The sequence below is a fragment of the Folsomia candida genome, unplaced genomic scaffold, assembly GCF_002217175.1.
Source record: "Folsomia candida strain VU population unplaced genomic scaffold, ASM221717v1 Fcan01_Sc002, whole genome shotgun sequence".
Classification (NCBI taxonomy): domain Eukaryota; kingdom Metazoa; phylum Arthropoda; class Collembola; order Entomobryomorpha; family Isotomidae; genus Folsomia; species Folsomia candida.
In genome coordinates this window covers 9,959,342-9,983,714 of record NW_019091194.1, presented here as the reverse complement: position 1 = coordinate 9,983,714, position 24,373 = coordinate 9,959,342, and the positions used below count along the sequence as shown (strand labels likewise).

The following is a 24,373-nucleotide window of genomic DNA, read 5'->3' as shown; positions in this document are numbered from 1 at the left end:
CTGTGGTGACCTAGGGATTAAGTAAGGCTCTTATGTATGATTCGATTTTGGAGGAAAGTATTAAGGCCAAGAAATAGGGGATTATATACTTTACGTCAGACCATGGTCTTTCTGCCTCTAACAAGTTGTAAGTAATCGAAATGAACATTTGTGGAAATAAAGTTGGAATAATCTCGGCTGTCTTCAATACCCCGTGAGATCGTGTTGGATAAATCAAGAAGCAGTAAATTAATAGCTCGTTTAATTTAAACAAACACACTTTTCTGTAAAATGCAACTTTATACCACAAGTACACATGCACATTATTAGTCTGTATTAGTTTCGGTGGCGTAGCAGTGCAGGAAGATGCAAGATCAGATAGGGTCAGGCAGTTCATTGGTGTTAACTCGATGAACAGCTAGGAGTAAATTGAACAATTGTTGTTGCTACTTTGGCTTCTCCATGCTTCTTGACTCTCTGACTTTGTTGTACACTTGGTAACTTGACTTTCATCCAGCGGAGATCGGGCTTGATTTAGTCGTGGAGCAGAAAGTGATGCAATGGTTTCCTATCTCATGCTCTGCCAACCAAGCACAACCACCAACCACGGCTCTGCTGGAATGGAAGATGAACTCGCTGCGTTGTTGGACTGAATCGAAATACGAGTTTCTTTCTAAAATACGACTACAAGTGTGCAAGACATGTCCCAGATAATTTAAAAATGAAGGATTTGTGCTACCAAATTGTATAATGGAATAATAACATTAATAATTTAATGATAGGTTTAACATTGCGTTGGCATTGTATTTTAGAAAGGGACAGGATAAATAAAAATTATTCTACTCCACCCTCCAACTTAACGCTTGGTTCGAGAAGAGCAAGATGATATAGCTACGCTAAATTATTACTATTTCTCATACGCCCATTATCCAGTTTATATTTGTCGTACTCTATTTATATAAATATGTATCACGTTTTCGTGAAATTGATACAAACAATTTTATAATTTCCAGGTTTGTATGATAATTTATTTATGCAAGAACCCTTAAATTCAAGGAGCCTCATATTTATATATAAGACCCTCCACTAAATAAGCATATGACTTCATTTGAAGGCCAAAAAGTAATTACGTGTATTTATGAGCAGTGTTTCTTGGTCCCTCCATTTCATTTAAGTTATATATTTTTCTTGACTGGGCTGTTGATGAGCACATGCAGTGAGTTTTGCGTCGTCGCTCGAATGACTAATACCATTTCCTCTTGCAGTCTACTCCGATATGTACAATGTGGTCGACAGGTTGTTTCTTTTGTGAAGGGCGGCTTATGAAAATGGCACAATTTTCATTTCAGCCTTTGGATGACCGGATGTACTTTATTTATTCAAAATGCACCACAAGAAAAAAAAAGTTTGATGAGCCATTGTCTTTGTAGAGTGCATACATGTAACAAGAAAATGTAGTAACAGTTGGTCCCAATTTTTTGTTGAGTAGCACGTTGGATATTTCATACTTACGACTTACGGCTTATTAGACAGAACGAAACTCAAATTTAATCCTTTATTATAGCAAAATAAATCTCCGAGATATGAATATACGACGGTTTAGAATTATATTATACAATCATTTTTCCTCTCATTTTTAATGACTTTGGCATTTACGCTTTTGGTTTTATGGATTCGTAACCCAGAAGAAGCTTTAAAATATCCGAAGAAGAATATTTTGTCTTGACTCATTTTCGAAGCGTTTTGTTGCATCATGCGACACGCATTTCTTGTCCTCCCCAAAACTATACCCGTACTATTCGTTATTGCGTAACAGTGCGTGTGGTAGTTTTTGAGCGTGAAGTAAACCACACTTTGGTCAAAAAACACGGTCGTTCGTGATGAACAGATTTTATGCTTGATGGGGGCGGAGATTTTAGTTTGTTATCACTTTTATAACTGTTGACTGTATGGCAAATGCAAGAATCTATTCTCGGATATGACTTATGTGGTACCATGCATCGGGTTGTGGGTGGATGGTTAAAATGTGTGATATTTGATACTCTGCTATGGCGTGATATTTATGGTGGGCTTGATATATAAAAAATTCTGCTGATTCAGACCTGGAGAGATTACATGTGTAAAATCTAGATCAACTGCATATATAATTAGACATTGTGAAAATTTATATAAATTAATTACGTAACTGGACTCATATTAGTAAACCTAATTCATTCTTATTTTTACCTTTTTTAGGTAAGCTGGACATTTAACACGACTATTTTCCCAACCTGATGGACGAGTTGATGGGGCTGACCAATTTGATCGTTTGGTATTTCCTGAAAATTCACGTTTAAATTTAACATTGCACTAATCCGTTTGGTAAAACAACGTACAAAAACTTTTTTGAAATATTATTTTTTCTGCATGTCATACATATGAATCATTGCCACGTATGTACATCATCCAACAACTTCTAGTTGCATGTCAAGTCTCCAAGTGGAAGAGGAGTAATTCATGAGAGCAAAAAAGTATTAAAATTGCTCCGCTTTTCAATTAACTCTTTACAAACGGCGATCAAAAGAAGCATGCAACAATACTGGCAAAATAAACTACGAGCAGCATCTCGAATGTGGATTTTGAAGGAGAAGTGCACAGTAGTGTCGAACAGCAAGCAGCCGCTTTTTCCTATGAAAAAATTATTTAACATATACAACGACTATTCTTTTGCTGAATACTAAATAACTGTTTGCTCCAGCGCCTAACTAGAGTACGCGCGTATATGTAAGATCTGCTGCTTGTAATTTCACACGAATACAGGAACAAGTCTTTTTGGTTATTATATTTTCTTTTCACTAAAAGAAAGAGGGAGAAGTAAATGATTTATCGAACTCGCTACGACGTGAAATAGTTGGTTGTTAGTTAGTTGATGGTGGATGGAAGCTAGGAAAAGAAAAGTTGTAAAGTAAAGTTGGTCGGCTATGCAGAATATGCATACATGCATCCACGTAGATATGTATGTGCATGTAGATGTAGTATGAATATTTCTTGTCGTGGTGGTAATGGATGTAATGATGTGGCAGAGTGGATTTAACGCCGAATCCGCCTCTTTAATCGAAATTTAAACTTTTTCTCCTAAACCCCAACTGCACAATGTTATACTTTACTTCACTTGGCTCAGTCAGCAATGTACTTTTCTTCTCTGGGGCCGTTAGAGATGAAAGAGCGGCTTACTTTGTTCGTGTCTTACTCCATTCCAGATGCGATATCCTGAATCCACTGCATTTCACCGAATGTCGAAAATGGTAGCAGTAAGACGATGGCGGTGCTTGTAGATAGAACATAGCAGTTGGGTGTGTTTGCTCGAACTGGGAATGCAGGCTGAGTGAAAGTAGACGTTCAAAGTGAAAGACGGAACTGTGAAAGTGGAAGAATTGTGTACTCTTGAAAATCAGACATCCTTGGAATAGTTCATGAATGAGCTGGACCCTGTCTGAAGCCCTTACTTTTCATTTCACACGAATCTTACTTTCTCTCCGCCAGCTTGGCTCTCTCCAAAGTTATTTTCGGTCATACGCCTCCACACCCTATTCATTCACAGGGTCCACTCACTACTTCCAGTTATGAGCTGTTTATTACTACACAATAGTTATTGTAGATTGGATTTATTAAAATAAGAAAAGGAATGCGTGCATGTAAACCTATTCAAGAAATGAGCAAGCGGTAAGAGAATTTAATAAGAAATGGGGCTCTAAACAAAGTATGTGAAACTATTTGCTTGGCATCACGATGCATTGCTACCCTGTATTATGCAATAGGCTAGACTTGCTGCATCTACTTTTTGGGATGTTTAGCTTCGGGAGACAAATGTATAAATTCTTCAGTTCAGCAGGGGTAGAGAGAAAGGGAGAAAGTTGCATTTTGTTGCATTTTCTACGAGTTTAATGCCTACTCCGACTTTCCATAATCTGGTGAATTACTCTGACTTCCCCCAAGTTGCATTGGATATTTATGCCAGTATTCCTGCATGCCTACCGTGTACTTTTCCCCACCTCGTGCTGTCTGGCTTGTATATTCATTTCATCTTATCCTGCCTGGTGGTGTTAAATATGCATTTGTAAACGTGTCAGTTAGCTTGGTGTCGGTGGCAGTATCGTGTTGTTGGTTGGTTCGCAGTGGGTTCGAGAAAATTGAGAAATCATGAGGTGAGAGAGGAAAATAAATAGAGAAGAATAAAGGAAGAGAGATGAGGGGTGTACGACTTGCTTCACTTGCCTTCGAAAAGCAAAAGCACGATGGCGGTGAATGTGGATGAAGGATGTTGGTTGACTCCCCGTTGGGAACACTTCACATTTGTCATACATTCATCCCTGCATATTTGTTGAAGATGGATCAAGCAGAATTCTAGAATAAGAAAATAAGTGTTTTCAGCTCGGTTTGTTCCGATTCGGATATTCATGCTGAGGCAATATTTGCTTGGAGAATAGGTTAAAACTAGTTTAAAGGATACCCAACACGAGAAAGAAGTTGTAAACTTGTTATGATGCGGCGGACGGATTGATTTGTTTAAGTCGTGTTCCGAGGTAAATGTGAGCTTGCACAAACTAGAAGTGGTTGGTTTTTAATTTTATTAAGGTTTCAATTTGTGATTACTTTTTCACCTATTTCGTCCTGTTACCTCCCTCGTATGCTGGTGCAAATATACTAAATACAGTAGTTGCAGACAACAAATGTTTAATTCAGTACGGTAATATTGTCTGTGTAATGGAACCGGTTTGTGCATATATTTTGCTGTTGGTGTGCAGTTTTATGGATTCGTTTGCATTGTTGGTACTGCTGATTGTTCAATTTTGATCAGTGAAGTTCAGACATGATCAACAAGCTTATTGTTTGCATCGTAGAATTGATGTTCTGTTTTCCCACGAGGGCGGATAGTGATAACGGGTCGATTCCTTTACTACAGATGCACACATACGTTCTTGCGTTATGGAAATGAGCTATGGCAGACGCGTCTATCTCAGCTACTGAAGAAGATCAGTCATGTGTTGATTATATTTACAATTCAGAAATAACGGTTCATTTATTTCTTCATTATAAGCGCTATATGTTGTAAGGTTAGCTAAGATTCAATTTTGAGTAGTTTCAATTACTGCATGCATATGCACATCGATACATATATTGCCTTAACTAATGATAAGTGTACAAATGCTTGATAACCTACATAACCATACATGATGAAACAGGGTGCGAATGAATTATTATAAATTAAATATGTATGCATATAGTAGTTTATTTCACCTCTCATAAATATGAATAAGCATATAATGTTGTATTGTATTGGTAGATTGTACACTTCAAGTGCATAGTAAACCGCAGTTCATAATTTGTGCCTCATCATCATGGACAAAGTTATGGGTAGGAATGAACTTAAAAAGAGTTGCAAATAATTTTGCTCTGATGAAAGTGACAAACATTACGACAAACTGTATTTGGTTTGTTGATTACTGTGACATGACATGACATTTATGCATGTCTTTGCAGTAGACTGCATTAAATTGCGTGGGTGTACAGTCGAATAAATTGTTCAAACTGATTAAGCTTCCATTGGAGACAACTCTTCTTGGTCACGGTCACGTACGTATATTTCTCACAATTAGAGTGAAATATTGTCAGGAATGAGAATGTCATTCCCAATTTCAAGACTTCTGAGCGGTAATGATCAGTTGTTAGGTAGCAGTTTTGTAATGGTTGTGTTTGTACTCTATTCAAATCCAAAGACGATTTTGATGGTCAAAAACCACAACCGAACGTGTTCTTCTGTCGAATCTTGTTTCATATGGAACTATTTTAGCTGCGACGTTAACAATATTTTTAAAAATAAGACGAGATAAATGTAAAAAAAGAACCATTGTTATCGTTTTCTTTACTCGAGTGGATGTAAGTACGTAGCTTTTCTACAATGTAAATGCATGAATCATCTCGCTAATCTTAGAATTTTAAGGTCATGAATATGAATTACGTTACAATACTTAAGCTAATTAATTTGTTAACTTGAGAGGAACTCAACAATTCATTTCAGAAAAAGCAATCCAATTAACCGCTTCAAGTGCCAGTAAATATGATGAAGATTTGGCAAAATTGCATGAATTCATTCATTCTGTAAATTTCTGACTCTAACCATGCATGCGCTTCTTATAGAAAAATGAGATAGAAGCGACGAAATGAAATCCAGAATTTGACAGCAAAAGGAACGGAAAAGAGAGCAAACACACAAGTGATGAAAAAGAGACTCCTTTGTTCAGTCTCCCACTTACAAAATAAAACGAACTTGTAGGTTTTGGCACATTCTGCAAATGCATGGATATTATGGGAGTAAGGTTTTGAAAAGCAGACACGTTTTCAGTTATTTCGGTTTACAGTTTGACTTCTACTTTGGATTTACAGAGTATGATTTCATTTTAATCTTAAAACAGCAGAGGCGAATGCAGCACATCGATGATAGTCCACTTTAAAGTAGCCAAATATTTATGTTGAAAAGGGATAAACTGTCAAAATTAGTAAATGTTACTTGTTTATTATCTGCTCCTATGTACACATGAATTTACAAGAATGCGATTACTTTGTTCGTATACAATAGATAAAATTTCAGACTAGCATTTAATAAATTTCTATTTTGAAAGAATAATACTTGAATATGTTAATCGTGCACTAATTGAAATCCAAAATAGATTAGGAGATTAGTAGAAAATTGGCTATCTTGCACTTTCATAAAATAAGACGACTTTCCTCGAGGCTTGGGGCACTCGAGTTTAATTTAATTTTAAAGCGTACGTACGTGCTGATGAGAATGCAGCCCCATTGCACTTTCACCAGCACGTCGGAGTACGTACAGCTCTGCACCGTCTGACTGCATCCATTATTCCTCGGTAATAAATTAAATTGAAAATATCATCTGCACGATGATCCTTCTCATCACGGAGGATGACAGATTTTAACTCGAGTCTAAGAAGATTGATTTGAATAAGAAGAGAATATGATTAAGGCGCGGAGGTGGAGTATCCAGCGAAAGGTATATCGCACAGCCGAGGAGAAAATGTTCGTTTCGCGTTATGCAGAGTTTGAGTGGGATTCTGGGATTTGAGCTGGAAAAGTTTGAAGTTTCACTCATCTCGCTCGCTCCTCAGCCACCTCAACGACGAGTCCTGGCCTTTCTATTTTCGACAGAACATTACGTAAACGGTGGGTGGCGAGGCAGTAGCAGAGGACGTAATAGCATAAGTTGGACGAGACTAGAATAGTGGTCGCGTCTTCCACCCAAGTTAGTTCCCACTATTAGTCGGCTGCTTTAGCTGAATTGGTTGACGAAGCTGCGAGAGGTATTCGAACGATATTGTCAAGGAAAGTGAATGAGCAAGTGAAAATAATGATATGCTGATGATCTGGGATGCAGACTACTGCTCTTGAATTTAACATAAACTGTGACAAATAATGGTCTCCCTCCCAGAATGACTAAAGAAAGATGACTCAACCCGTCCTTGTAATTAAAGACTATAAGTTTAGTTCCCACCCACCCTTGGATTCTGAGAGTAAGAAAGACGAAAGAAAGGAAAAAAATTATTTGTCCCAAAGTACGACTGGTATGATTGATTCGATATTGGTTAGCAAAAAATTGTGGGGGAAATATTATTTCATGCACGTTCATCGAATATTTCTCTGCTGGCCTTGTTTTTAGCTCAAACATGTTAATCAGGAAATATTATTATGGTTTGATATAAAGTATAAATATTTGATTTCAACGGTACGAGCGCATTTTAAATTTCGAAACAGGATCCCTCGGAATATGTATGAATCTCCCCCTTTTTCCTCATCAACCCTCGCTCTACTAAATATTGGTATCTACCTCTATGAGGCCTTGATTTTTTTCGGTGATTGTATTTGCTGACGACAGCACTTTGGTTTTGTGACGACAATGTGAAAGGGCCCGTAAAACGCACCGCACTTTAAAATAGGAAGCACCCGAATGCATGTTTGAGCAGGTTTTGATATTGAGTGCAGAGGAGGAAAGTTGGAGGAGTGGTTGTGGAGGAGCAGTAGTTGGTTGGTGGGTGTGCGATGGAATATTTGTTTTTCCGTATGGCTGATCACGTTCTTCTCTCTGTTTGAGCTTTCCCTGATGATGTGCCACTCTCCTGCTTTCACCAGCACCACAGTACACACAAGGCCCATCCAACAGCTAAACCATACTTTGCATCGCAACAACTCATCGAACCAAAATAAATGTTGCTTACTTTGCACCACCCACTCTTCCTCCATTCAGTGCCAACTGAACGTACGTATTGTTGCAACTAAACTGGGGGATGTAGATTTCGAATATGGTATTAAATTGTGCTGGCATAAAATTCAGAGTTCAATCAGCACCGAGATATTTCTCTTTTACTCACGAAAGTAAGCAATGGATCGATTTGTCCCGTTCTCAAGTTGAGCTGTAACTACATTATCAGAGCGCATTGACATAAGTACACACGAGGCCTTCACGCCAACCATAGAGTGAAAGCATATACGATGATCATGCCAAGTTTATGAGTGAGTGAATACCCACTGCCTGTTTATATTGTACATTTATGAACCCAAATTACCTCCGGCTTCCTCGTTTCAATTAATTGAGAGAATTTTGCAAATGCAAAATATGTGTTTCAGTTCCGTTGGTGGTTGGTGGGGTTTCGTCATTATCCGATTTTAGGGTTGTTTCCTGTTTTTGCTGAATTATTAAATCTCTGCTTATGAAATAAAGTACTCGAAATTGAACAATGCAGTACCGGATTCCACATTGAGTTAGCGTTGTTGTTGTTGAATTACATTCTAGAGTTAAGGGCATTTTGCTTCTGCTCATTCATTGGTATATTTGAAGAATTGAGGGATTTAATACAATTGCTTATTCATTAAGTTATGTGTAAGTAACTGCATATTTATTACATTTTGTATTGCTTGCTTCCCTAGCGGTTAAAATATATGTAACGTTCAATTAAAGTTGTGCCTAGAAACTCAGACTCCAGATATTAGTGCTGATATCCACTTTATGACTGATTCATTCTCCGCATCTCTTCCCTCTGCCTATACCATTAGTGAATAAAAAAGAAGGAGAGTTACATTGTACCTGTTTTATCCGTCCATCCAAAAGCTCCAGCCACCGTGTGGTAAGTTTAACGCTGTTGTGCGTACCTGCGGTTCATGGCATCCTTTTTACTCCCTGCTCATAAAGAAACCATACCGTGGTTTGGTTTTGAATCTGACGTTTCTTTCTCGAGTTTGAGCGAGTCAGCAAGCTATTGAACTTACCCTTCATTCGTTCGTTCGTACAGTTGGTTTGTTAGTTGGTGGTTGCTCCTGGTTTGGGATTCGTAATCACGATGCAATAGTTGTCCTCCTCCTTATCTTTGTATTTGTGGATGTAGAGGAAGTTTCAAAGAAAGCCCAAAAAGCAAAGGAACTTGAAGTTTTTTTGTCGCCATCCATACATGCATCCGAGTGAGTGAGTATTCACAATGAAAAAGTGATTCACTCACGACTCACTGATTTCCAAAAAGAGTTCCCTCTGCGTCTTGGTGTTGTTCTAGATATACCTGCAGGAGGAGGGTTGAGCTGATTAAGTTCATCCGCAGGTACACAATTAATGGTCTTAAATAGTTACACCATCACTGCATATGCACATACGTATGTACAACCTGCTTCTGTTTTTGGGTTTCCACTTTAAATTCATCTGACTCACCTGTCGCTTCTTTTCTCTGGGATGAATGCAGACTGACTTTTAGTTTGATGCACAAACGAACGTGTGATGGATTTCTAAAAAAGAAGGGATACCTTATTCTATTCTGGTTTGAGAGGAAGTTTAGCCAGCTAGGTTGGAGAATATCGCTTATAATTAAGGAATACTTGCTGTTGCAGGAGTTGATACATTAAAGAGGGCGATTTTGGGATAACAGGTGTTACACAGTGGACTTAGTAAATTGAATGGCTGATGAATGAAACGTTTAAAATGGATAAACCAAGAGGATTGAGCTCTTGGTATGAAAATAACTACTGTCGATTTCATGTTATTTCATGTTAGGTGTTATTTCTTCTAAAATACTTACCTACTGCAGTTCTACTTGTTTGTGTTATTTTTCTGCAAATTTAAAGAGGTTTATTCGTGAATACTTGTTCAGTTGTACGTATTTACATGCGATGCCATCAGATAAATTAGAAGTGTTCGTGACAAAAATGGAGAGCCGTTGTCGACTTTGTTTTATTTAACGTGGATTAATTGTTGTATAGTTTCTTGTTATTTTGCTAACTAAACGGTTCAATTGAACAATGATTGATTGCGTGAGCAGCAACATCACGAAGTCTCGAAGTGTTAATGAGCATATCAAGTTGCAAAAATACGTTGTCAACTTTGAGCACGATTAGTTTAATTTATTACGTTACAATAGTGCTGCCCAAGCTTCCTGTAGATCTTATTACACAATCGAAATCATCTATGCCAACTTTTTGAAGCTGCTAAATATATGTTGTTTCAATCGGTAATAACAGAAAAATGGGAAAAATTGACCAGAGCGGTCTGGCAGAGTCGTACCATTACTGGCGATATTTAAATACTTTAAAATAAAATGATAATACGGCCGCTGTGACGCGGTTTGACAGCTCCTGTCAACAGTCGCTGTGCCGCGGAACTATGAGATCGTTTCAGCGAGTGGTAGTGGTGCCAGTTTATTGTCACAATCTCCAAGCACATGTCATAGACAGGAGACGAACGGGCTTCCTCACGCAATCCACCCTGTTATTGTAAAATATAATAAATTTGGAATGCGCAGACTATGTAAAACTAGGTGAATATGTCACCCTGTGTGTGTGGGTTGGTTGGCTGGCTATGTGCTGATGCGGTTGAGCTGGTGTCTGCGGGAGGAAATATATTGTGAAGATTGACACAAGAGATGTAATTTTATTCGGGATTCCGTCCGAGAAAATTGATTCCGACGCTACCGTAGCATGTCATGCAGTCAGTTTTTTGAGTTGTTGTTATGTTATGTTACGGGTTTGAGTAGCAGAATGCAATCAAGTGAGGAGAAAGCGTTTATGCAAAATCCGATAATAGAATTGCACACGCTTATTTATTTTCCCATTTTGAACCAGTTTACGCCTTTACTGGGAGAGGAGGACCGTTTGACTGACATCAAAAATCCGACGGCGGTGTCTTGCTTTATACTCAAGAAAGTATTTTCTATGCTTATTTTTATGGGGATGAATGGCGAGGAAAAAGGTGTTTTCCTTGGGCGAGGTGGTGGTAAAGAAGGATAAACCCGCTTGAACGAGGAAGGAACGCCAGGTTTTGCTGAAATTTTATTATTTCGCTCAAACTGAACGTATTCCACCGAAACACAATTACGTACGACATATATTTTACTCTAAATCAAATTATTTTGTTGGATGGGAGAAGTTTTGATGTTTTTGCCATCTATTCTGTCAACCGTGTACCTTGGCTGTAATGCAGCTGAACATGCAATGTTAGTTACGCGTTATCACAGTCTAACACATTGGCTTTTATTTATTTCTATTTCTACATCGCTTCTTGGTGTAATTGCAAATGTTGACGGCCTTACATGCATTTGTTTTTTTAACTGACTGTGTACCTCAGTTTTGAAGAGATTCAACGGCGGAATAAAAGATGAGAACTTTAACTCCACCAAAGAGGTGTTTTATTGTACAAACAAAGTTAGTCTGGGTACACCATATCCCATTAGCTTTCCACGCTTTGCATCGTTAGTTGTCCACAAACCAAAAGAAGGACCATTAATCTTCATCAAGTCGTTTTGTTCGGACGGTAGTCGTACTAGCCGTGGCGGTGGTGGGTTCCGTGGTCGACTGTTGGATTGAGCATTTTTTGTGACGATTTGAATAAAAAAAATTGGGATTAAATTAGGAACAGTGTACGTTGGAGTGGATATATTGAGTATATTCAGTAATAGGGACGTAGATATTTATGTGCGTATGTTTTGTATGAGTAATATTTCACTGATTAAACCATATTTCGCTATATGTACATGGCCCACCTATCTGAATAAAACGATGTGGTATTTATTTCGTCAGAAGGGAACCCTTCGTACATATCTCAGATTTTAATTCAGATTTGTTCTGGTGGCGAGGTGATATAAGCACTTGGCTCTAATCATTTCTAAGTAATTCACACTCAAGGAAACCTATTATGTTGAAATGGTTGTGTCTGACTGTATGGATTTATAACATTTTTGTATAATCCATGGCTGAGCGAAATATGTAATTAACTGTACTTCAGTGGTATAGCCATGAGTCTTGATTAGTGCGACAAGGGAATGTGGACTAAAAATGTTAAATCAGAAATTTGTACTAATATAGAAATAGTATTTAAGCATGTAAAAAATGCAAGTGATTGAATACATGAATCATCCACTATTAAATATCTGGTGAATGTCTAGGCACGACAATCGCTGCCATCAAATGCACTCCTGTCTGACAAGGAAGGAAGGGGGCGTTTATATTCTAAATTCGGGAATAATTTGACAAGACATTGACTTATGAGATTTTTATTACACCCATTTATTAAATGATAAAATCTACATTTCCTCGAAATTTTGACTTGAACCAAATTCAAGTCGTGATAAATGTCCTTTATTCACCATTGTATGTATCCTTTATTATTTTGCATACATCAACTTAATAAGTGGGAAGGTGAAGCTGCTTATTGGCAAAAGAATTGCTTCAATGAAAAATTGGGTGGCAATCTTACATCTGGAGTAGACGCAGCGATGGGAGATAAGAAATTGGTTTCGTTTGAAGATTGCCATATCCAATTTACAATTCGACCTTTGCCGATTCAAAATTCTGAATTTCCCTTTCAACGAATTCATACATTCCTCTAAAATGACTACATAAATTGCATTATTTATTAATACTGCTGCTGCTCCACATATGTAGCATAGTATCTGCAAATAGAAGAATAATAAAACTCCTCCTACAAGTCAAATCACTACAGTGAACGACGTGCGTGCGACCAAAGTCTTAATAAGCTCCATTTGTTGTTGCTATTTGTGCAATGAAAATGAACACCGTCGCTGTCGTGAGTATTATATGTAACAGTATTGAGAATAATGTGATAACGATGTGATACATAAAACCATCAACCGTTGACATAATATGGTAGTTCACAACACAATGCATTCCTATTAAAGTGGGGACTGTTCAGTTTGATTGATTGCGGCAATTGAGTAGTCAGTTCCTTTCAATTCGCGTTGAACGACTTTATTCTTTCTACATATGACTTTTGATAAATTGGGTCGATGCGATATAATAATATCTGAATGTGTTGATTTTCACAACTCTTTGGCATGGATGGCGTTTGATACGTTGTCATTTCTGTGTGATGTATTAACACGCATTGCAAAAAGTCAAAGCCAAAGGAATAAAAGAAATACAGCGAGACGTGATAACTGCGGCGTCTGGTTCTGTTAAACGTAACTATTGAGATTTCAAGAAACCGGGTTAAAAGCTATTTTGTGTAAAGATTCTTCTATTCGAAATCTGGCGTTGTGATATGAGAGGTGATGACGTATTGCGCAACATGGCGCAGCAATCAATTTAAGTTGGCCGTACAATGTTGGGCGGAATGCACAATTCGTGCGAGTGAATCCCTGTAGATTTTTTAAGAGATATTGCGTATTGTTACATATATAAATGTGAGATATTTCAAACCCGTACATAAATTAAGTTTTCATGTCGCGAATGTGTGAACTCTGAATGGTTTGGATTCCTAGAGATAAGAGTTCTTAATTTATTTGTTCATCCACTGCGCCATGATGCTTGTTTATTCAAATACTTGAATATGAGAAAAATAATTGATTGACGATGAATATAAAATATTTTTCTTTGCTTGAATGCATCCGAAAGGAGTTGCGTAATACACGAGTGGAATTTAGTTATAAAAAATCGGAGCACATTATGCCTAGCTTGTGTATGTATATTTGTTCGAGACGAGCCTGTCACTGACAACAAATTGCGATACACCCGGATTTATTAACAACAAAATTATGCTTTTATATTTTTTATCGTCTAACAAACGAGGAACGGTTCAACTGAATAAGGACACAAGAGATTTTTATTCGAGAATAAATAAATCTTTCCGCTGTCTAGAAATTTCTGTTATAAAACAATGTTTTATAACAGAAATTCAGGCGTTCGACCTGTGCGTACTCCCGACATTCCATATTGTTTCTTTTCCCAAAGATAAGTCAAGTCGCCTGAGAGATGATGAATGTCTCCATAAAAGTGATATTTGCTACTGTGGTTCTCCTGCTAAATGTTTGTCATTCCTCCTCAGTAGATCGGTTTATGCTACACATCGACCAACAGAGCTGGAAATAAAATAGAGATTGGTTCTGTTTTAATAAAAAAGCTCATGAATGATGCATAAGGTTGATGAAATGAAGTTGGCCCCCTCGAAGAAGCAGAAATGAAGCGGAATCCGACAAGGCAGAGGTGTGCCCGAGCTGCCCAAATGGATTTGATTTCGCTCCTCTCTCTGTATCTCCACCAAGCCTGAGATTTTTAGAATCACAAGTCAATAGAAATAGCAATCTTTATTCGCAATGGAACTTCATGACTGCATAAAGCGGGCTGGCCCTGCCCTGATCCATGGTCAGTCGATTTTCACGGGCGTTGGATTCTGAAATGATTGGTTTGCAGATGTGGGCGACAGGGAGAACAATGATGAAGAATTTGCTGAATTTTATCGCCAGTGAATTGAGGTGTGTGAAATGGAAGGAGGAGAGAGGATCGAGATTGTTGAATATGAATGGAAATTTGATAGCACGAGCCAAATCGAGACGAATTCCTCCACATATATTTAGTATATTTCAGAGGAGACTATAGCAGCAGTCGCCTTGCTTTCTCCACAGCACTTGTTCAACCAAGTTATCTTTTCTCATTTTTCTGTAATTCCAAGATAGCGCAACTTCATTTCATTTTGTGAGAGGCAGTTCAAGATTGAAGGCAAATGTTGGAGTAAGTACATATATCGTTTGAACGGCACGGTAAAGTGCAAGAAGGCACTTATTATCTTCTCCGAAAATATGGCTGTTAAGTTGAAGTAGGCGTTTTAGGAGATATTTGATAGGTTGCAATGAATATTCATTGAGTTGAAAAGAAAAGAAGGTACGCGATGGTAACGTTACGTGTGCCTAACAGGCCGGCTGCCCTATTTGGTGCCCTATCTCGCCCGTTCAGGTGAGCACCAAAGGAAGTGAAAGAGAGTTTATGGTGATAAAAAGATAATTTTATATGTCCCTGATTCTAAATCCCTGTCTATGGACTCTCCATGGAAGTCGTCCACTGTGAGGTTTTCCCGTCAAAAGTTTCCTCACCACCAAAATCACCCCAACCTCAGGATATAATTACTCGAGATGAGTTTTCAAAGCGCGCAGTTTTTGTAGCATTGTTATATTACATATTTATTATTGTTGCAGTATCAAATTTCCACGAAATGATGAGTGAAAATCCTTGCTTTATTTCAGTAAAACTAATAAATGACCAAAGTCACCAATAGCTTTAACCCTTATTACTATGCACATATATTGTAGGACGACCAATAATACGCACATATGTAGTCGTCATCAGCAAGAAAAGCAGAAGGTCTCACGGAAATATTTTTATGAGCTTTGTCATTACACAAGTTTATTACTTTCTCTTCCTCCAACGCTGCAAAAATATCTCTTGGAGACGGGGCCACGTGTCATTGTTTGTTTCTTTATTAGTCAAACACCATCTCAAGTTCAATGACAAGGGAGCCAGACTAGACGAGCTATTCTGCTATACTGAGGTCAAAGCTCGCATTTAATTCAGTTTTGCAAACTTGCACACTTTTGTCGTATTATTCTTCAAAGCTTAAGTTTAACTTTGGCTATCAGATGGAAGAAAACGAGCTGGTGGCGGAAGTTGCTCCTCGGTCAACGTTGATAAAGAAATAGACTCCTCATAACTCTGGATGGTTGAGTAACTCACTCAGAAATACAACACAACTTCCACTTTCTCTCCCTCCATTCTCCTTTTCGCCTCTTGATCAGGGCCAGCCAGGGTATCGCCAAATCTAATAGTCTACCAGAGAGTGCAATGGGCAAAGTTGGCCTCCGTTTTGTTGACTATTGAGTTAGGTTGAATTGAGTGAGTAAGGTTCATTTCACGAAAGTCTGTTGTCTTCTAAGTGGAGAAAGTGTAATAGTTGGTGGAAGCTTGCTTGCTTGCTTAGCGACTGGAATTATAGGTTTCTCTCTCTCTCTCCAAGAAGATTATAACAAAAGACGAGTGAAATAGGCATTTCTTAGCACAATACGGCCAAAAAGATCATTGGAACATTCACAGAATACAGAGCAGAACGGGTTGATTTATCAATGGTGCTACAATTGGTCTGCTTCTACTCTAGACGTGCATGGACATATATCCGCTATATTGGACTCCTGCTTCACTTGATCTCATTGTCGCATCACTTGGACGACCAAACGCAAAGAACACAAGTGAGATGGAACCGCAGAAAAGATATCGTATTTTCCTGGAGCTAGGTTCAAGCTGCTTGCAATGCAGAGGAGATTTTCTTGGTGGTGGGTGGGTGGGTTTGGAAAAAGTGTGCAAGATGTATGTTGTGCTGCGAGATATACGCTGTATGGGTTAATAAGAAATGGAAGTTAGTTGTTGAATCTTGACTCAAGAAGTCCTTTGAGTATCGAAATAGCTGTTGGATCGCCATTGTCGACAGATGAGGAGATTTGGCTTGGCTGCTGAGATCGATACTAGTTCCGTATAACCACCACCCGTGACACGATTTTGCCCCGTACTATGCTCTGTAAGTGCATGTATTGCTCCAACTGTGAACGGAGAAAGCTATGCGGTTGTGAAAAAGTCAACTTTGCTTCTTTTTATTTACTTTTCTGCCAATTTAGTCAGGGTTGTGTTTATTTTGCATTTTGTCTACGCGTGCTTGATTTTGATCTTGGATTCTGGAAACGACAATTGCGGCAATTCGGACTCATCTTTTAGTCACAATGTATGCAGAAATGTAGTTGCATGATGTTTGAGGAAATGTAACTGTTATCGTATGTCGTGTGTTTTTTCTCCAGTTTATGCAATGTCCCTTGTGCATTGGAAGTAGTGCCAGGATTATGGTTTTGGGTCGGATGTGTAATGTGTGTTGCACATAGCCGTCGTAGTGGACTTTGGAACATGACATTTATTCCCAGGATATTACTGTTGAAAATGTTCATTTCCAAGAGTTATTTCATGATTATTGCTCAGCCTATTCATTTCATGGAGCGAGAGACCTGCTGTAAAGTATTTATGCTTTGGTCGAGCGAGAAAGAATATACATGTTTCTTTCATAACTCACACATTTGCATAATTTGAAATAGAATGCTTTAACGGTTTTATACAAACTATTTATAGTAGTTTAACAATATGTAGTGCATAAGCAATTATAGTAGTGTGCTAATTTTGTGTGCTGTTGTTGCGGTGGCCTTGCGTAACTCGGAGAGATGTTTTGTGCCATATCTCAAAGTAGAAAGGACACGACTTTCCACTTTCTGGTGACATGCAAGCCATATTTTTCTCCATCAATATCAAAAACTGGTCAACTCGAACTGAAATTGCCGAAATAAAAACTCTGAACGGGTGCTGTTTCTCCTTGGCCAGTAAATCTTTAGACTTCTATTTGTGGACAAGTGATCGCCGAGGCCTCGGGGTCTCGTTATGGATGGATGAAATGATTTAGATTTAGGAACTTGGTTCATTCTTGCCATCTTCATTTTCAATGAAAGTGTGACAGTTGTCATTGATGGAGTTTATCGAGTGACATTTTGGCAACGACTTGTTCATCTTTCCTATTATTACCACATACGTATGTCCCGACCGTATATGTTTGTACTGCAGTTGTTGCTTGTTATTTTGTTGTTGGTATCGTCGTGTCGTCCCATGTGGCAAAGTTGCAAGACGAGCTATTTTATTTTATTGTTGAGAATTTCTCTGCTAACTTTCCCTTTATGTATGGAAAACTTAATACCTACATGTGTCGAACTGAGCATAAAGAAATATCTTTGAATCATGGGCATTTGGCCTGTCCACTAGTGTCCACGTCCACTGCTTTCCTCTCCTCTGCGGACGGGTGCAAAGGTGAATGGAAAGAAAAGATTGAAAATAACCAGGAGGACGGAAAGACGCCAAGTGAATTGAAGTGTATTGATCATTTTGCAGCGTTGCTTGGCTGGTTTGATGGGATAGACTCTGTCCACGTCAATCGAGGCGATTTCTTTGGGAAGTTCTGCCATTTATTTTATGGAGTTCGATTCCGCTAGTTAGTGTCCAAGATTTTACTTGTGTTTGTATGTCCTGTCGTTTTCTTTGGTCAATGAGCTGCCCTGCGAAAGTCATTTCTGTCTTGGCAAAATCATCTTCTTGCGATCTGGACTTTTGCGCTTATTATACGTATATGGTGGTTATTAGTTCCAAGGAGAAATCCTCCCCATTTTCTTTACACTTGTGTGATCCCTGCTGTGTTAATATCTATATTAACACAGATATATATGGACGATATAGTGTCCCTACTCGTAATAAATAAATTTCACCCAATCAATTTATTCAAATGATATATCGCCTCAAATCTACCTGAGGGAATCCCTCCAAGGCGTAGATCCTCCTGGGTCCAACGAATCCTTATGGCTCGGCTTGTCGTTGCTAGGACGGGTGTGGCGGGGTGTCACCAGGTTCGCAGGTGGGGACGTGAGTGGAAGAGGCTCACAGGGCAAATCTCTGGGACACACTTTAGATACATATGTCGTGCATAGGAGAAAGCCAAAGAAGAGCTCAATAGATACCACTTCATAGCTTGTTTTGTTGGAATGCCAACAATTATGCTCGTGTATTGTGTCATTGTGTCACAAACTTGAGTAGTTACATATATTACACCCACCAACGAAACAAAGTTTGTGTACGAGGAAAAATGTGAAGCTCCAACTCTTACAAAATAGTTCGCCTATCTACCTGATAGGCCACCACGTAAAAACTTCTCTAGTGTTAGGCCTAACGAAGTTAAATATTAGCCGTCTATCGATCATCTCTGTAGGATATGTTGGTGTCAACAGAAGGGTACACAAGTAGTTTTCCTCCTGGCCGTCGTAAATCAGCGAGAAAGTGCACAAATAGGGAAAAGGTTTCCGCAAACGGGTTGGGAATTTTCCCGTGGAGACACAAATACACGTGTTCCATCGGCTCCATGTTTCTGCTTATCTGGTGTCCAGAACAACACTTTATAACTTGTCCCCGTTGGCTGTGGAAGTGTACAAATAATTACTAAGTCTTCAGCAACCGCACTTTTCTCCTGTTGTGATGCACGTCCTTGTTAGCTTTATTTTTCCTCTCTACCATTTCTAAAAAAAATCTTGGCGTATCTGTTCCTATAAAGCCTATGAAGAAGTAAGGGGGCCAATTATTTCCTCATTTAGAGCAACATAGCACTGTGTAGCGCTTTTCTTTACCAAGGAAGTTAGTATAAGGCCGGATTTGCTGGAACAAGGAAACCCAAGTTTTTCGCATGTTGAAGGATGATGGTCGTCCTCTTCTACCCGATTCCATCCTTTCTCTATCCGGATCTCTAAGGAACGTTAACTCGGAGATTTAGATAAAACTTTAACACTCATCCAGCCTTGTTTGCTACTTGAGGTTCCTTCCTAGCCTCATGTCTGCAGCATATGATCACGATGAGGCAGCTTTTCCTTAACTTGAACCAGAATTTTTTATAAGATAGAAAAAGAATGTCTTTATCTAACTAGGAGTTCCCAGTGCAGATTTTTCTATGCGACGTCTATCTCCTCTGTACAAATTTAGTTAGTGAAAGTATCAAAAACTCTGTTTCTGGTTTGCCCAACGAGCTGATGTATTACTTAGGATAAGTGACACTTATTAGCATACTATCCTGTTTGAAGGCTTGCGGCCTATATGATCATTTACCAGTTTTTTTCCAAATTGCCCAAATAGTGTGCAATATTCCTACACAAAGTGTAATAAATGTGCGTTGAGATACATGGGTAAGACTTGACCAAAACATTAAGGAAATACAAGTATAATATGTGTAATGATGATATTTTTAGAATAACGCGTTCATTCTTGTGCACCTCCTACAATATGAGCTGGAAGTTGCTTGAAAAATGTCACTCTTTGCTAACTTTGCACAAATTCCCGAATGAGGACAGGGTGCAGAGCCTCCTTCCTGATCCCTTGTTTTATATGTGCATGTTGTATCCAAGGAATGGTTGACTACTCAAGATGACATCTTATAATTCGAGTAAATGCAAAAGTGGTGGATGCATATATACATTTGTGATGAAATATATGGCATTCATATATGGCTAGAAAGTACATAAAAGCGGAGAAAGTAGAAGAAGCTACTTCGTTAGCCTAGTTATAAGTTATACAGTTTATTCCGGTTCTACTTCTACTAGTTGTACAGCACTGCTCAGTTTGTTGATTTTGCCGTCGCTTCGATTGAGTTAGTTTCCTCCTTACTTTCTTTGCCTCGTGCCAAAAAGGAGTAAGTTAGGGAAAGCCCATCGTCAGCACTCTTCCTCTTCATCATCATATTCTCAACTATGTAGTTAACTCTTTCTTATTTCGTCCCCCTGATTAGAAGCGTGATTAGGATCTTTTGATGTTCAATGCCAACCAATATTTTGACATGGGCCGAGTAAAATGCTGCACATAATTTAACCTTTGTTATATTTGACATAATAAATACAAATAATTGGGTCAGACGTACCCTAATTTTCAGAGTGGCACACTAAGTTTTTCCGTTTACACATGGATAAATATCTAAGTCCTGATATCCTGATAAATTAATGTTGTGATTTTATTAGCTCTCGTACATACATAATCCAGTACCAATCGCATCTGGCTTTGAAGTAAATTCACTCTGGGTTTAATTATTGCTTTCGAGAACAACGAATGATAATCCCAATTTATGGGTTGTTGTATTGCTATAGGTTTTGTTGCATAAAGTTTAATGCATCAGGCTCCCCGTCACAGATTAAGTTGAATCTGCATCATAAAATTACACAGTGATTATACCCCCTTGATTCTTGATTGGCAATTTCAGCCTGATAGTTTAGTCTGAAATACAATTACTATTAGTCTTACTCTCAGCCTATTTATGGCGAGACTTGCATGTTGTGGTTTAATTTAGAATGTTATTGCAATTGCAATCTGATGTCGTTTTGTTATGTTTCGCCCGTCCGTGATCCACCTCCGTAATCAGTTGAGTCGCCGTTGGTTCGGATAGAACTGCAGTAATCAAAGTCATTCCGAGCTGTGGCGTTATGTTTATTCCTTCATTTTGCTGTACTTTCAGAGGACATTAGTTTACATTCGTAGGCGGGATGTGTTTGTCAAGGGAAGATATTTAGAAAGTGTGCGTTTGTGTGTGTGGGTTATTATTTGTTATTAACCGATAGTAGGTTGGTGAACTATTTTCCTGTTGTTGTTTGTTGGTGGTTACCAAATTGACCACGTGGTTTGGCGATTACTAATTTATAAAATTTTATATAACATGTAAATAAACTGAATCTCAATATAATTAAATGGGTAAATCTCAACTCTGCATTGTCGAGATATGTATGTGCATTGCATGGATATGCCGTGTTGGCAATCTGTTATAATAGCAGCCTAGCTAGTGACTGAATATAGTGGCGATTTTGAAGGAAATGGATAAAATGGCCTGTTGACTTTTCTAAGTGCAGCGAGAGGTTGTAAATGACTGGACTGGATCTCACAGTTCAAGCACTCCATTCTTTTCCTGGAGACTTTTTTTTCTCCTTTTGTTTCTCTTGTCTTATCCAATATCGCCAGTCTCCCCTGCATTCCAGGGCACACATTTTCGCGTACTTCCTTTCTATACAGTCGGTATAAGGATGGAAATGTGTATACCAAGGTTAGCTTGTTGTTTATGCAGCCTGTGACTTAAAGTGTCCAGTAAAGAAACTAATTCCAGCGTCTTCTTCCTCTTCCAACCTTCACCCAACTCGATTCAATTCAATGTTTAATATTCATTCTGAGAGTTGACTGGAATGGAACAGTCTCACAATGCGTTTGTTTGCACCCAGTTTTGAAAAAGTGGGGATGGCTGTGCAAGTCGTCCAAAACTAAAAATAGGACCTAGTGAAAGTATTAGTAGAATACGAATACATTGGCTGTCTGGGACACGACGGAATGTTGTAAACTAGGTCGACATCCGTCAAAGTCTCCTTTAATACGCACTTCGTATCTTGCTTTCTTTCCCTTGCCTCTTGCAGACAGGAACCTCTATACCACGCAGCAGGAACAAGTGGAGAAAGTTGAGTCAACTTGTTCGTACGAATGAGTAGAGTTGGGCACCATAGCAGTCGTCTGAGTTGTATATACGAATGCACGTATACACACAGCACCGGAATGTCTAGAGTGCATTAAAGTAATAGAAAAAAGTAGAAAAGAAAAGTGGGTTTCCTATTGGCAGATGACCTGCGGATGGCCATTTCACAGTGGTGACACTCAATCTAATTTCCAATTCCCTGTTGCTTCCAAGGGTCAAAAGTCATCTTCCGTTGTCTCCTCTTGTCGACTTGGCCTAAACTATATGTGGGCAAACGTTGAACTCTTAAAGATGTACCACAACTCAGGAGTGTCACTCTGTGACTTGTCTCCTTGAAATGTAAAGTATATGCATCTAGGGTATTTTTAGATTGATATGCGCCTACTTAGTTTGAATACCTATGTATTCTACTTTGTCTTTATTAGTTAAAAGTTGTGCGTTTTACTCTAAATTGCTTAATTAATATTTTATTTCGTACATTTAGTACAAAGTGAATAGAGTTGTAAATTCAAGCAAAGCATGCATGTATATGGTTTAAATTGGGCAATTTAGACTGGAATTGGGGCGATGAGAAAGGAGTATGGTAGCACTTGAACTAGGAATTGAAAATTCGGTCGTTGGTTGGTGCGACCACTTGGGTGAGACGTATGCCGTGCCGTTGCATAGCATTTGAAGCAAGTGAAAGGGACTCATTGCAAACACTTGAACATGTTTCTCTCTTACTTCAACTCGGGAATCGGCAATTTTCAAATATTTTGTCGGATATTGCGCTTTTATTTTGTCCAAATGGTCACGAATCCGGTAAAAGAAAAAAATCAAGTGTTGACACGTGTGAATAAACCTGGATCGGGTTTAGATGTATGTATAGCATTCAAGTTTTGTGTTGCATAAGTATCAGCTTTTCGTCTGACTGGCGAGGCAGAAAGGGAATACATCGACAGGGTACGACATGACATCGACGCTTGAGCTTTGGTCGATACATAATAATGTCCTGCAGACCATGTAATATTTCGGAATAGTGGCAGAGGAGTTAGCAATACTTGTAAAATTCTTGGCTGTATTTGCCTGGGGATTTGGCAGAAATTGGTTATTTGGCAATCTGTATGAATTCTCACGTCCTTCAACAGCTTCAACAGCTTTTCATACAACTTCAAACTCTCATTTTGAAACATTCAGATTCTTCCTAGCGAAACCATTCCAGAGCTCGAGCTACTGGAACCCAGGATCAGAGGGACAATGTCCCATTTGTGTATTGGCTTAGTTGCATTTACATACCCCTTGTACATCATCATTCCAAACCGACCGAGTATAATTTTAAGGATCGAAATGGGATATCGTTCCCGGTTACAATTATGTTCTCGAGTTGATTTTCGTTACATTGTTTAAAAAGTATTATAAAAGATAAGAGACTAATACTTGCACTTTCAACCAGCTTAAAATCATTCTAAATTCGGATTCATATCTTAAAGTTTTCCTCAGTTTCGACCCAGTCACCAATCTGTGTCGTGAATGCCAATATCGAAGTAAGTTTGATTGGTTCGATTTCCTTTGCTCTATGTGTAGATAGTTGGTCGGGTGGTGCGGCCTCTTGCGATACAGATCATATCAGATCGGTACGTATCAGTCTGATATGTGTGTGTACACATATGTATGATCGATCTTCCGGTCCCACCACTCTTGAATTGAAGATTTATGTATTATGCATGGGGTTCGAAATTGTCCTATATATTTGGAATCATCCGTAGAAATGCGAAAAGGAGGATGGTGTGTACTGTTGAAAAAGTAGTTTCCTTTTCTCTATTTACCATTCCACTTACCGACATCGCATCGCGTATCGTTTACTTTGCAGACTGAATTGTTTGGTATGTACGTACGTACGTAGAGTGTGACACGGGTAGTTCAAACTTGCATTGCAAAATCGACGCGTTTAGTGAGTACGTAGGACTGCATGTTGAAACGAGTGGAAAGGAAGGG

At 38.6% G+C, this 24,373-nt stretch overlaps 1 protein-coding gene across 2 annotated transcripts in view; it reads left to right on the top strand.

Annotated features, from left to right (window-relative positions):
- LOC110843392 (nephrin) overlaps positions 1 to 24,373 on the top strand; it is a 130,790-nt gene that overhangs the window by 42,951 nt on the left and 63,466 nt on the right. The window lies entirely within an intron of this gene.